The sequence below is a fragment of the Bison bison genome, unplaced genomic scaffold (assembly GCF_000754665.1).
Source record: "Bison bison bison isolate TAMUID 2011002044 unplaced genomic scaffold, Bison_UMD1.0 scf7180017864180, whole genome shotgun sequence".
Lineage (NCBI taxonomy): Eukaryota > Metazoa > Chordata > Mammalia > Artiodactyla > Bovidae > Bison > Bison bison.
Window position 1 is genome coordinate 9244797 of NW_011494752.1, and position 12184 is coordinate 9256980.

Below are 12184 nucleotides of genomic sequence, written 5' to 3' on the forward strand. Positions count from 1 at the left end.
ACCTGCAGACAGGAAGAGGGGCCAAAATCCAGAGACCTGGGGGCCAAGGGCTTGTCCGCCCACTGGGACTGGGTCCCGCTCCGATCGTCTCTCCCACCTCGCTGGCCCTGGGGAAGGTAGTCACTTGGTTTCCATCCAAGGGTGGAGGTGGACGGGGAGTGACTGCTGGAGCCGGACGCAGGAGGAGCCAGGACCTCTCTGCAGGCCAGCACCTGGCGAGCATCTGCTGCCCTGGCTCTGCCCAGCCTGCACTCAGCAGGACAGCAACTGAGTCTGCGTTGGAACCCTGTCCTTTGCAGCAAACCCAGAGAGGGGACATCTCAGCTGACGCTGCCCTGGTGGCTGATGGCAGGAGAGCCTCCAAACTCCTGACCCCTAGCTGGTGTCCCCCTGCCGAACTGGGAGATTCCTTTAGGGTCAGCTGTGCTGAAATTGAGGTGTCGGGACCAGCTCTTGGAAGCAGTGTCTGGAGACAGACAGAAGGGCGTGGTCTGGGACTCAGCTCCACAGCAGAAGTCAGAGAAATCCCAATGCCCGGCCTGGGACGGATGGAGATGGAGGGCTGGGGTGACTCTGGAACTTCTGGGGTTGGGGCCAGAGGTGAAGGCAGGGCTCAGACCGTGTGTGTTTGTCGAGGACAGTTTCTGGAAGCATCTCCCTGGGTTGTTCCCTTGTCATCCAGTGGACACACAGGTTTACAGAGCCTCGCAGGCTTTGGGGCTGGCAGGCTCAGGATGTGGGGGAGTCTCCAAGGGGTCAGGAAGGGAGGGAGCGGTCTAGCTGGAAGCCCCCTCCCCTGGGGCTGCAAGGAACTGCAGTGCACTGCCCCCCTGCTCTCTGGACAGAAGGGAGACTGCCCGGTGGGCCAGGTGAGCACTCTGCAGAGGCCAGATGGATCACATTGAGCCACATTTGCCTTGTGTCTTACAGCTCTTAAAGCATCTCCCCAGAGCCTGGGACCCACCTGGGGCATTGAGGACATCGAGGGCCCGATTTTATCAGAAGTTCAGAGAAATGACGCGTCTCCATTGAGAAAACTAGTCAGAGATGAGCTGGGCCTCGAACACACGATCTCTGATGCCAAATTCGTTGCTCAGGTAAGCCCACATCACTCCCTCCCCCAACCCAGATCCTGCGATCAGGCCTCTGGGCTCCAAGCCCGGTGCTTCCAACACTAGTTCTGTAGTTCACAAGAGCCCAGGGACTGTGTCGAGACCTCGCAGCCTGGTTGGTTCTAACCTTTCTCTCTGGTGAAGGTAACTGATTTCCACATTCCTCGGGTGACAAGCGTCAGGGTAGAGATCTGGCTGGGGACTTAGCCTGTGGTGCCTGCTTCTGGAGCCTCCTGGTGCTGAAGCTGGCCACAGAGGGAGGGAAGCTGTGTCCTTGGGCCCCCTCCTCCCACCCCCGAGCCCCCAGGTCATACTCTGAAACTCTTGTGCCCAGTGTGTGGTATCAGCAGGTGAGGCTTTTGGGAGGGATTAGGTCTTGAGGGTGCAGCCCTCGTGTATGGGGTTAGTGTCCTTGTCAGATATGAACAGACCTGGCACAGCCCCCAGCCCCTTCCACGTGTGAGGGCCCAGCCGACTATGCTCCAGGAAGTGGGCCCTCCCCAGCTGCAACAGCGTGTCCGCTGGCCCCAGGATCTTGGACTTTCAACTTCTCAAGCATGAGGAATAAACGCTGTCCCTTCTGTGGATTTTATTACAGCAGTCCCTTTATGTAGACATTGAAAAGAGGTGGCCTTTCTGGGAAGAAAAATCTCTTGAGTTTTAATTCTGGTAAAAAGCTTATTTTGGGCTTCCCAGGTGGCTGAGTGGTAAAGAATCCACCTGCCAACGAAGGAGACACAAGAGGCACAGGGTCAGTCCTTGGGTGGGGAAGATCCCTGGAGGAGGAAATGGCTACCCACTCCAGTCTTCTTGCCTGGAGAATCCCATGGACAGAGGAGCCTGGTGGGCTACAGTCTGTGGGGTCACAAAGAGTCAGACACGACTGAAGCATCTGAGCATGCAGGCAAAATGCTTATTTAGCCTTTAAAAACATTTGCATACCTATTAACAGGACAGAGGAAGAATTTACAAATATGAATTTTCTCCAGGAAGTCTTAAGGGAGGGGGCGAAAAGAGTTCTTCCCTTTGATAACCAGGGAAAATTCAGTCTTAGGTTTATTCATCCTCCAGATTTTCCCCTTTTGTTGTTATTTTATAGTAATGAGACAGGCTGGGACCCGGGACTGTTTACCAGAGCGCTTGCACCTGGACAAACACGAGGGCACACGTGGGGGCAATCATGAACAATGAGCTGCGGAAGGCCACAAACCAACCACCAGGGCTGAGGCGCGGAAGCTAAAGCGGGGCGCTGAGGCTAAAGCGGGGTGCTGAGGCAGATCTCTGCGCACTGCCCCACCCAGGGGGCGGGCAGACCGCCCAAGCTGACCCCGGCCCCACCCGACCTGGTTAAGGGCCCAGCCCGCCCCTAAGAGCCGCAAAGCCACCTGGTGCTTGTTCCCACTGCGCAAGTGGCAGGAGCTCCAATAAGCCTCACCTGAATTTCTCATCTGGCCTCATCGATTTCTGTTGATCAAAGAGTCCAAAAAAAAAAAAAAAAGTCCAAGGACTCGGGTCAGTGCTATACTTGGCGACCACCCTGGTGGGCAGTCCGTGGGGCCTTTGCCTCTTCCCTGGGAGAGGATGCAGGCACCTCCGGGACCATCGAACAAGCTTCCCTGAGCGGCTGGGACCCCTTGCTTCAGCTTCTCCCGTTCGGTAAATCTGCTTCCTCACCCCAGGGCCTCAGCACCTGTGCTCAGGCACAGCTTCTCTCCCCTTTGTCCCAGCCCTCTCCTGACCTCTCTCATCTCCTTCTCCTGTCCTCTTCTTCCAAGGGGGTGGAGGACAGGCAGCTACAGCTTCTCTCAGGCGTGACAGCTGCTCCCTCTGGCCAGCAGCGGTCACCTGACGAGGGACAGACAGGCAGGAGACATGTAACTGGCTGGGGTCCAGGCTCCATCATCCCAGGGGGCAATGGACAGGGTTTCAGCCCTTTCTGGAAGGGAAGGGACTGGAGCTTGAATAGACACCCACGGCCTGGGTCGAAATGGCAACCTCTCTCTGTCTGTCTTTTCTGTCCCTCCTCCCCTCCCTTGGTTCTCACACCCACACTGCTGTCCCTCTCACTCTGGACACTCCCTGTGGGGTCACATTTTCATGACCCCCCAGTGCTTTTCTGTCCCCAGCTCCTGCTGGTAGGAGGGGCATGTAAGAGAGGAGCAGGGCTGCACAGAGTCCTCCAGGGACAACGCACGGTGACCTCATCTCTCTGTTCCTGTCTGTAATAGTGTCTGTTGCTGCTACATGTTAAGGCTTGATCAGTGAGTTTAAAGGGGTCTGTGTTTCATGTGGTTTTGTCTGTCCAACCTCTCGTATGCGTCTATGCTGGGCTCAAATCCAGCACGTGAGGCTTGAAATGCGAGCACGGCGCATGTGGCCTGAGACTCCCACCTTGGGTGACTTAGTCAGACTTCAGAGAATTAACCTGTTGATTAAAATAGAGTCCAAGGGGCTTCCCTGGTGGTCCAGTGATCAAGAATTCGCCTGCCAATGCAGGGGATGCCGGTTCAATCCCTGGCCCGGGAAGACCCACATACCATGGGGCAACTAAGCCTGCACCAACAACTGAGCCTGTGTGCCGCGACTGCAGAGGCTGAGCGCCTGCGCCGCACAAGAGAAGCCGCCGCAACGAGAAGCCTGTGCACCACGGTGAAGAGCAGCCCCTACGCACAAAACTGGAGACAGCTCACCAGCAACAAGGGCCCAGCACAGCCAAAATAAATAAGTACATAATTATATTTTTTAAAGGAGCAGAATCTATTTAAAAAATTAAAAATAAAGAGTTCAAACACCTGGTTCAGTAACAGCAACACTACAATTTCTAATGATCTCCGTTGCTATTTCTACCTTTCTTGTTTTTTGCAGCCATTGAAATTTTAAGCCATTCTGTAAATACAAAGCCAAGTAATTATCAGAATCCCAAATGGGATGAATTAGAGATGTCAGTACAATACATGATTTGAGGAGAAATCTTTAATGCATACCAGTGTTAAACACTTAAATTCTTGAATATGTGAGGGAGGAAAAAGCATCTTTTCTTTTGCTGTATATTTGTGAAAAACAAGATGACATTCTCAAAATGGAGTCACTGATGCTGAGCTCCACATCACCAAACTTCACTTAATTACTGCTTCAGACTCTCCCCGAAATAGGATCTTAAACCAGGGAATCAGGAATTGCCTGGTCGATACCAGTGAGGTCACACTGGCCTGATGGACCCCTGCTTCCCCAACAGGGAAATTACCTCTCAACTACCACCTCACTTTTCAGCCCAGCGTGACTTCCTGTTCCTGCCCCTTCTGCCTGTGAAAGTCTTGTCCTCTGTACAGTTCCTCAGAGCTCCTGCCAGAGGCAATGCCATCTAATTCATAAGTCATTGAACAAAGCCAGTACGATCTTTAAAATGTATGCAGTTGAATTCTGTTTCTTAACATACTTGTCTGCATTCTCAGCTGGGAGCCATGCAACAAAAGCCAGATGAACAAGAGAAAAGCACACAGATTTATTTAATGTAAGTTGTTTTGGGATGCGGGAGCCTTGGTAAGGAAACAGAAGCCTGAAGAGGTGGTTACACCTGTGTGTTTTTAGAGAAACATGGTAGAACCAGAAAGGGTATGACAAGCTCCGTGGATTAGCGGCAGTGGGAGGGGGAGGGGGCTCCACAATACCTGTCCGTACCCTTTCCTCCCCTCCTCACTCTTCGAGGAAACAAGGGGCTCCTTTCCTCCAGCTGTGGGAGGGGTCCCCTCTCACACGACAGCGTTATGAGGGTCAGAAACTGCTTCCTGAACCTGCCATTTCTCAAATCCCTTCATCTTAAAATATTCAGTGTGCCAAGGTGCCAAATTCTGGGGCAGCGTATCCTGAATCCCGCTGATAAGCAGCGTGCAAAATCCCCCTTCTGCTGCACGTTAGTTTTACAAACCATATTCACTGTTGCTCGCACTTTCACACGATCAACTATTTGAGTATCATTCTGTTGCTCACAGTCCCACCCAATCTTTTTTTGCTCGAACCACATGGCCTGTGGAACTTCCCAGACCAGGAATCCAAGTCCCCTGCAGTGGAAGGGCAGTCTTAACTCCTGGACCACTCAGTCCTAACCTGAGGAACAGTGTAACTCCAGGGCCTGATAGTTGGAACATGCCAACATTTTCTCTTGTAAGAACCAACACGTTTGTCCCAAGATCCCCTGATCACAAAAGAAGCCTCATACTTCCGTGATAACTTTGGTCTTCAGTAAGTGTTCTGTTATCCTAAATAATGTTTCCCAGACACAAAGGAAAAGACACCCATGGCTGTCACCCAGTACTGAAGCGTCTCCTGAGGTGCTCTTGGGAGGTTCAGGCTCAGCCTCCACGGCTCTGAGTCTCAGGACTGACCCCCTGGGGGCCATTTCCCACACCAGTTGCTGTGTGATTACAGCCAGTCTGAGCTGTCTGTGCTGGTGATGGTCTGAGCTGGTGATGGTCTCAGAGCCACAGTGAGGCCACAAGCTGTGTTATCGCTGAGTGACCTCTGAGTCCTTGTGGGGAGTTTTTGTCCCAGCAGTATTCTGAATTTCCCCCATTTCCATTCCAATTGTGTTTGTTTTGGTAATTGTCTCAAAGTACTAAGTTTACTAATCAAAGTATTAACATCAAAAAACATCAGCTAGGACTTACCTGGTGGCACAGTAGATGAGAATCCACCTGCAAACACAGGGGACATGGGTTCGATCGTCGGTCGGGACGATCCCCTGGAGGAGGGCACGACAATCTACTCCAGTATTCTTGCCTGGAGAATCCCATGAACAGAGGAACCTGGTGGGCTACAGTCCACGGGGTTGCAAGAGTTAGACACGACCTAATGGCTAAACAACAACATCAAGATGCATTTTAGTTACTGTCACTTCAACATCGTTGCAGATTACTAGTGAAGAGGGTCCAGCTTTACTTTGTGGCTATGTGAGTTGCTGGACACCTGTGCCCAGACCGTGTCTGTTTGGGAACCCCGAGGAGACATGCCTGGGGGGACACAGCAGTGTGATGGCATCTTTGTGGCCAATGAATTGTGAGTCTTCAAGCTGCTGAGGTGTCACAGCTGTGAACAGGACACGGGGGCTGCCTGTGATGACAGACAACTCTACTAGGAAAATTTTCTCCCTGGAGTTCCAAACAACATCAGTGATTCTAGAAAACTTGTGTCCAGTCCTCTGGGAATGTCCCTCACCTTGGAAGCATGGATCTGCCTGGGTTCTTCTCTCACGTGGAAGTCACATCAGCGCACGTGAGGGGTCCTCCCGGATGACAGTGCCCGTGTGGCTGGTCCCTCCAGCTCCTGCAACTCGAGGCCTCAGGGCGTCCAGGGAAAGCAGGCCTTTTGGGTATGAGTGGACCAGCTTGGGAGTCCTGTGCCCACGGGACATGGCCTCAGATCCAAGGTCACAGGCCCACTTGATACCAGTGTGTTATGTTCAGAGGGTGCAGCTGTGCTGCTGGGATGGTGGGACAAAGCTTCTAGAGTCGGGCTCATCCACTCCACTGTCTGGTGGGCCAAGAGGCTGGGGCAAACGCAGCATGATTCACCAATGACCGTGGACGTAAGGCCAGCTGGACATCCCACTGACCACGACAGGAGACCTCACCCCTTCCAAGGCCTCAGTCTACGGGCGCAACTGGTCCCGGAAGCGTCCTGGGCTTTCCTGGCAGCAGCCAGACAGACAACTCATCTCCGGCATGTGGTGGACATGGTGTCCTCTGGGGAGAGCGTGGCGCCTGCGACTCCCTCTTGGGTGGTAGACTCACATGGTTCTACGATGAGACAGCAAAGCGAGCGGGTGTGCTGAGGCACAGCGGTTGTTTTGTTGGCTGGTGGCCAGAGTTTGGTTGAGTTCATTTCATCCTTTCTTGACCCATTTGTCTGTTTCCTTTTGTGAATCATTATTTTTTCAAATGAACAGCAGTTGTCTGTCAAATTGCAAGGGAGAGTGTCCACCGTTCGCCAGGGGGTTGAGCAGCAAAACGGCCCCCCACCTACCTGGAACCTGTCCTCGGCCCCGTGGACCCTGCCTGCCTGAGGGTGCTCGAGCCGTGAAGCCCCAAACAACACAGAGCCTGATTTCCTGTGAGACATTGTAGTTCCCACCATAGGCATGAATGCCCTATCTTTCCAAATTTGCCCTGTTGCATAACAAGCCCTAAACAGATGTTCACAAATACCACAGATACTTACTGCCTGTAGATTTGCTGTGAGTCCTGAGCTGGGAGCGATGGTCCAGGGGTTGCTGAGGGTTATCTCGGCTCTGGCCGCTTTCCTTCCAGGCAGAGCCTGGCCTCCTGGGGCTCCCTGGCACCCAGCATTACTTGGAAGCTGATTTCAGCCATTTTCATCCCACACCTGGTCCAGCAGAGGATGGTCAGGACAGCGACATTGGGTGAGTCAGGCCGGGCCTGCTGACTTCCTCAGCGGCCATCATGTTGCCTGCCTGGCTGTGGCCCAGGGTCCGGTGAGAGAGCTCAGGGCTGGCTGGCGATGCTCCTCCACAGCTCATGGATGGGCGCCTGCAGCGCTGGGTGTCATGCTCCTGAAAGGGGGCTGTCAGGGCATGTGCGATGTGCAAAGTCCAGTGACCCAAAGTGGACTCGGGCCCTTTTGGCCCACGTGTCTGCTGCCACCACAGGATGAGGCTAGACCCAGCAGCACTGGGAAGTGGGCTGTGGGCCTGGAGTCTGTTAAACTCCGCTTCCTGTTCTGTGAAGTTCTGTGGATTAGCTGCAGACTGGTCAGGATTGTCGAGTCGTTCTTCTAGACGCACACTGGGATGTTTTTCTCTGCAGCTGGGGAATCGTCCCTGAGAAGCCACTTTGACATTAAAGCTACTCCAGGTGTGTGTTATTCAGTGGTTGCTCAGAATAGCTTTTTTTATTCTTTTACTTTAAACTGTGTCTTTATATTGAGAGTGGGTTTCTTATGGGCAACATGTTTTGAGTTTTGCTTCTTCTTTTTTCTTTTTTTTACCCATTCTCATAGTATCTGTTTTTTGTTTGTAGCATTTAGGCCATTTACTTTTAAAGTAGTTGTTGATGGGATATACCTTCCTGTGGTCTTCTTCATGGTTCCTGTGCTTAGAGTTCCGTGAGCTTCTTGGATCTGTTGGTTTCAATCAAATTTGAAATTTAGGATATTGCTGTTCATATAGTTTGTCCTGCTCCCTCTCATTCTAGGATTCCAATGACACATATGCTGCGTTAGTTGATGTTGTCCTGATGTTCTTTTTTTCCTCTCTCTTCACACTTTGCCTGTCTTTTCTTCTCTGATCTTTTCTCTGTAATGCCTACTCTGCTGGTAGTCCCAGCTAGTCTTTCTTTTTTAAAAAAAATTCTCCCACTTGTCTCCTGGTCCTCTGCATTCTCCAGCACACAGGGCATCTTTATGATGCTGTTTGTACGTCTTTGTCTAAGAAGTCCATCGTCTCTGTCACATATCTGCAATTTTCTCCTGGCTATGGGTAATATTGCTGATAATCCTTGGTGGCTCAGTGGTAAAGAATCCACCTGCCAGTGTAGGAGACATGGATTAGATCCCTGGGTCAGGAAGATCCCCTGAAGAAGGAAATGGCAACTCACTCCAATATTCTTGCCTGAAGAATTTCATGGACAGGAGCTTGGTGGGCCACAGTCCATGGGGTTGCAAAGAGTCAAATAAGACTAAATAGCAACAATGGGTAATATCTTCCTGCTTTTTTTTCATGCTTTTTGATTAAAAAAAATTAAATATTTTAAAAACATATAGGAGCTTCCCTGGGGTCCAGTGGCTAAGACTTTGCCTTCCACTGCAGGGGATGAGGGTTTGATCCCTAGTCAAGGAAGTTTCACATGCCATAAGGTGTGGCCAAAAAAAGAAAAAAAGAAAAATCCAACTTGCAAGCTTTAAAAAAATATATATGTATAACATAAGTTTACCGTTTTTATCATCTTAAAGTGCACCATTTGGTGGCCTTAAGTTATATTCATCAGCCATCACCACCATCCATCTCCAGACTATTTTCATCTTGCGCAATTGAAACTCTATACCCATTAAACACTGACTCCCCATCCCCGCTCTTCCCAGCCCCTGGAAACCACCTTTCTACTTTGTCTCTAGAAATCTGATGATTCTAGGAACCTCCCGTGGGTGAAATTGCACAGTATTTGTCCTTCTGTGACTGGCTTATGTCATGGGGTGTAATGTCTTCAAGGTTCATCCGTGTTGTAGCACGTTTCAGAATTCCCTTCCTTTTTCAGTCATGCCTATTGACTTTTAGTTGGATGCTTGACGTTGTGGCTTTTATGTCTTTGGGTCCCAGATGTCATTTAATTCCTTTAAAGAGTCTGACGTTTTCTGGGAACAAATAACTTGAAAGGATCAAACTGATCCCTGGTAGCGTCACTGTGTTCTGGAACAAAACGCAATGGTCTTTCAAGGAAGACAGTACTTGGCCTTGTGTATTACAAGGTTTTTCCATGCTGGAACTTTCCCCATCCTGAGAGAGTGCCAGTTGTTTAGTCTGCAAGTTCCACATCGGATTTCTGGGTGAAAAACCTCAGAGGCGCTAAGCAAACGATCAGTTTGAAATACCATATTGGTATCAGTGAAATCTAAAAACACAAGTCCAGTGGGCTCATTCCTATTGTAATAAATGCGGATTATACTCCCAGTATAATCCAGGCTTTACTGGGATGTTATGTGGGTATTCTAACTTATCCTGTGTATTCTGAGTAATTGTTAGAGGTTTCCAAATATTTAACCACCCCTCCAGTCACTCATACATCCTAAAAAGAACATCCAGCAGCTTCTAAGACAAAATTAACACCAGCTATTTAAAAAGAAACTTCCAGAAGGAATCTGATCCCCTTTCCACGCATACTCCACAGAATACAATTCCCACAAAGGGAATAAAACAACTAGAAAAAGTGGTTCAGGCGTGTCTCTAACCTTTACAGAAGTCATAAATGATGTCACATGTTCTGAATGCCTAATAAACTGATCTAAAGGCTTACACTAAAACAGGCACAGACGATGGGACAGCCTTTGACTTGCCGGTAGCCTGCTGTACAAAAATCAGTTCTTCTTGTGAGGCCTACATAAGTACAGCAGGGCAGACAGAACAGTGAGTGACGAGGCTGGAAGGGAATGGGTCTGTCTGTCTAAAGCAGACCCTATGAAATTCTGGGCCCTGTGGGCTTTGAGACCTGCAGGAAGCATTAAGAGTCATTTTCTTTGTGTTAACTGTCTGTTTTGTTGTTGGTTTGTATGTCTTTCCAGAGATTTTGTTTGCTTATTTTATTTTCAAGAGATGAATTTTTTTATTGGAGTATAATTGTTTTACGATGTTGTGTTCATGTCTGCTGTACAACAAAGTGAATCAGCCATATGTATACATAATAATCCCCTGAAATATAGTTGATTTACAGTATTGTGTTAGTTTCAGGTTTACAGCAAAGTGATTCCATTATATATACATATATTTTTTTCAGATTATTTTCAATTATAGGTTATTACAAGTGATTGAATAGAGTTCCCTGTGCTATATAGTAAATCCTTGCTGCTTATCGATTGTATGTATAGTAGTTTGTATCTGTTAATCTCATACTCCTAATTTATCCCTCCCCCCACCTTTGGTAATCAGAAGTTTGTTCTGCTTGTCTGAGTCATTTTCTGTTTGGCATATAGACTCATTTGTATTATTCTTTATATTCCCCATATAAGTGATATCATATGATATTGTTTGACTTCACTAAGTATAATATTCTCTGGGTCCATCCATGTTGCTGCAAATGGAAATATTTCATCTTTTTTATGACTCATACCATCTGCTAATGGGCACTTGGGTTGTTTCCATGTCTTAGCTGTTGTAAACAATGCTGCTAGGAACATTGGGGTGCATGGATCTTTTCAAAATAGTTTTCATCTCCTCCACAGGTGTATTCAGGGACGGGATTGCTGGGTCGTATGGTAGCTCTAATTTTAGATTTTCAGGCACCTCCACACTGTTCTCCATAGTGGCTGCACCAGTTTACATTCCTACCAGCAGTGTAGGAGGGCTCCTTTCTCTCCACCATTTATTATTTGTAGACTTTTTAATGATGGCTGTTCTGTTGTGAAGTGGTACCTCATTGTAGTTTTGATCTGCATTTCTCTAATATTTAGTGATTGCTGAGCATCTTTCATGTGCCTATTGGTCATCTGTGTGTCTTCTCTGGAGAAATGTCTGTTTAAGTCTTCTGCCTGTTGGGTTGTTTTTTCCGATACTGAGATGTATGAGTTGTCTATATATTTTGGAGATTAAGCCCCTGTCGATAGCATCATTCACACATATTTTCTCCCATTCAGCAGGTTGTCTTTTTGTTTTGTCGATGGTTTCCTTTGCTGTGCATACATGTCTTGTCCAAGGTTTAAATGCTACCACATAGCCACTGTCACATCAGATGGTTCAACCATGCAGCCTACAGCAGAGAAAAAAAAGTTAACCCTGAGTCTCCTAGAGAGTGTGTGTAACACACATGCTTCTGATCTTAATCAACAGAGTGTTGACAAGGGTAAAAATCTGGGCATCATGAATTAATGTACTGTGGCCTGATGTCATCTGTCTTTGACCAAAAGCGGAACTGAGAGAGAAGAAAGCAGTTCCTGACATCTGGAGCTGATCTGACACTTGCAGCTAGATCTTAGCATGGTCACGAGCTGTCTGAGGCTCACCGCCAGGCTGTTTTGTTCTGTCGGACATAAAATCCTCGCAGACGAGCAGCCTCAGGGGTTACTGAGGTTACTCAGAGACCAGGATAAAATGAAACAGGATAAGCCCGCTTAACAGCTTTGTCTAAGAACAGACACAAAGGTCACCCACAAAGTTCCCCGTCTTAGCGTGGTCTCTGCTCCTGGGAGCATTCCATTCCAGAGCAGACCCAGCTTCCTCAGATGCTGCTCCAAACTGCCTCCGAGCACCCAAGTCCTGCCCCAAGGTCTGCTCCACAGAGCCTCAGCGATGTCACCTACAGAGGAGTCCCTGACCAGAAAGGGTTAAACACCACGTGTCACAGAGACCTCCCTGC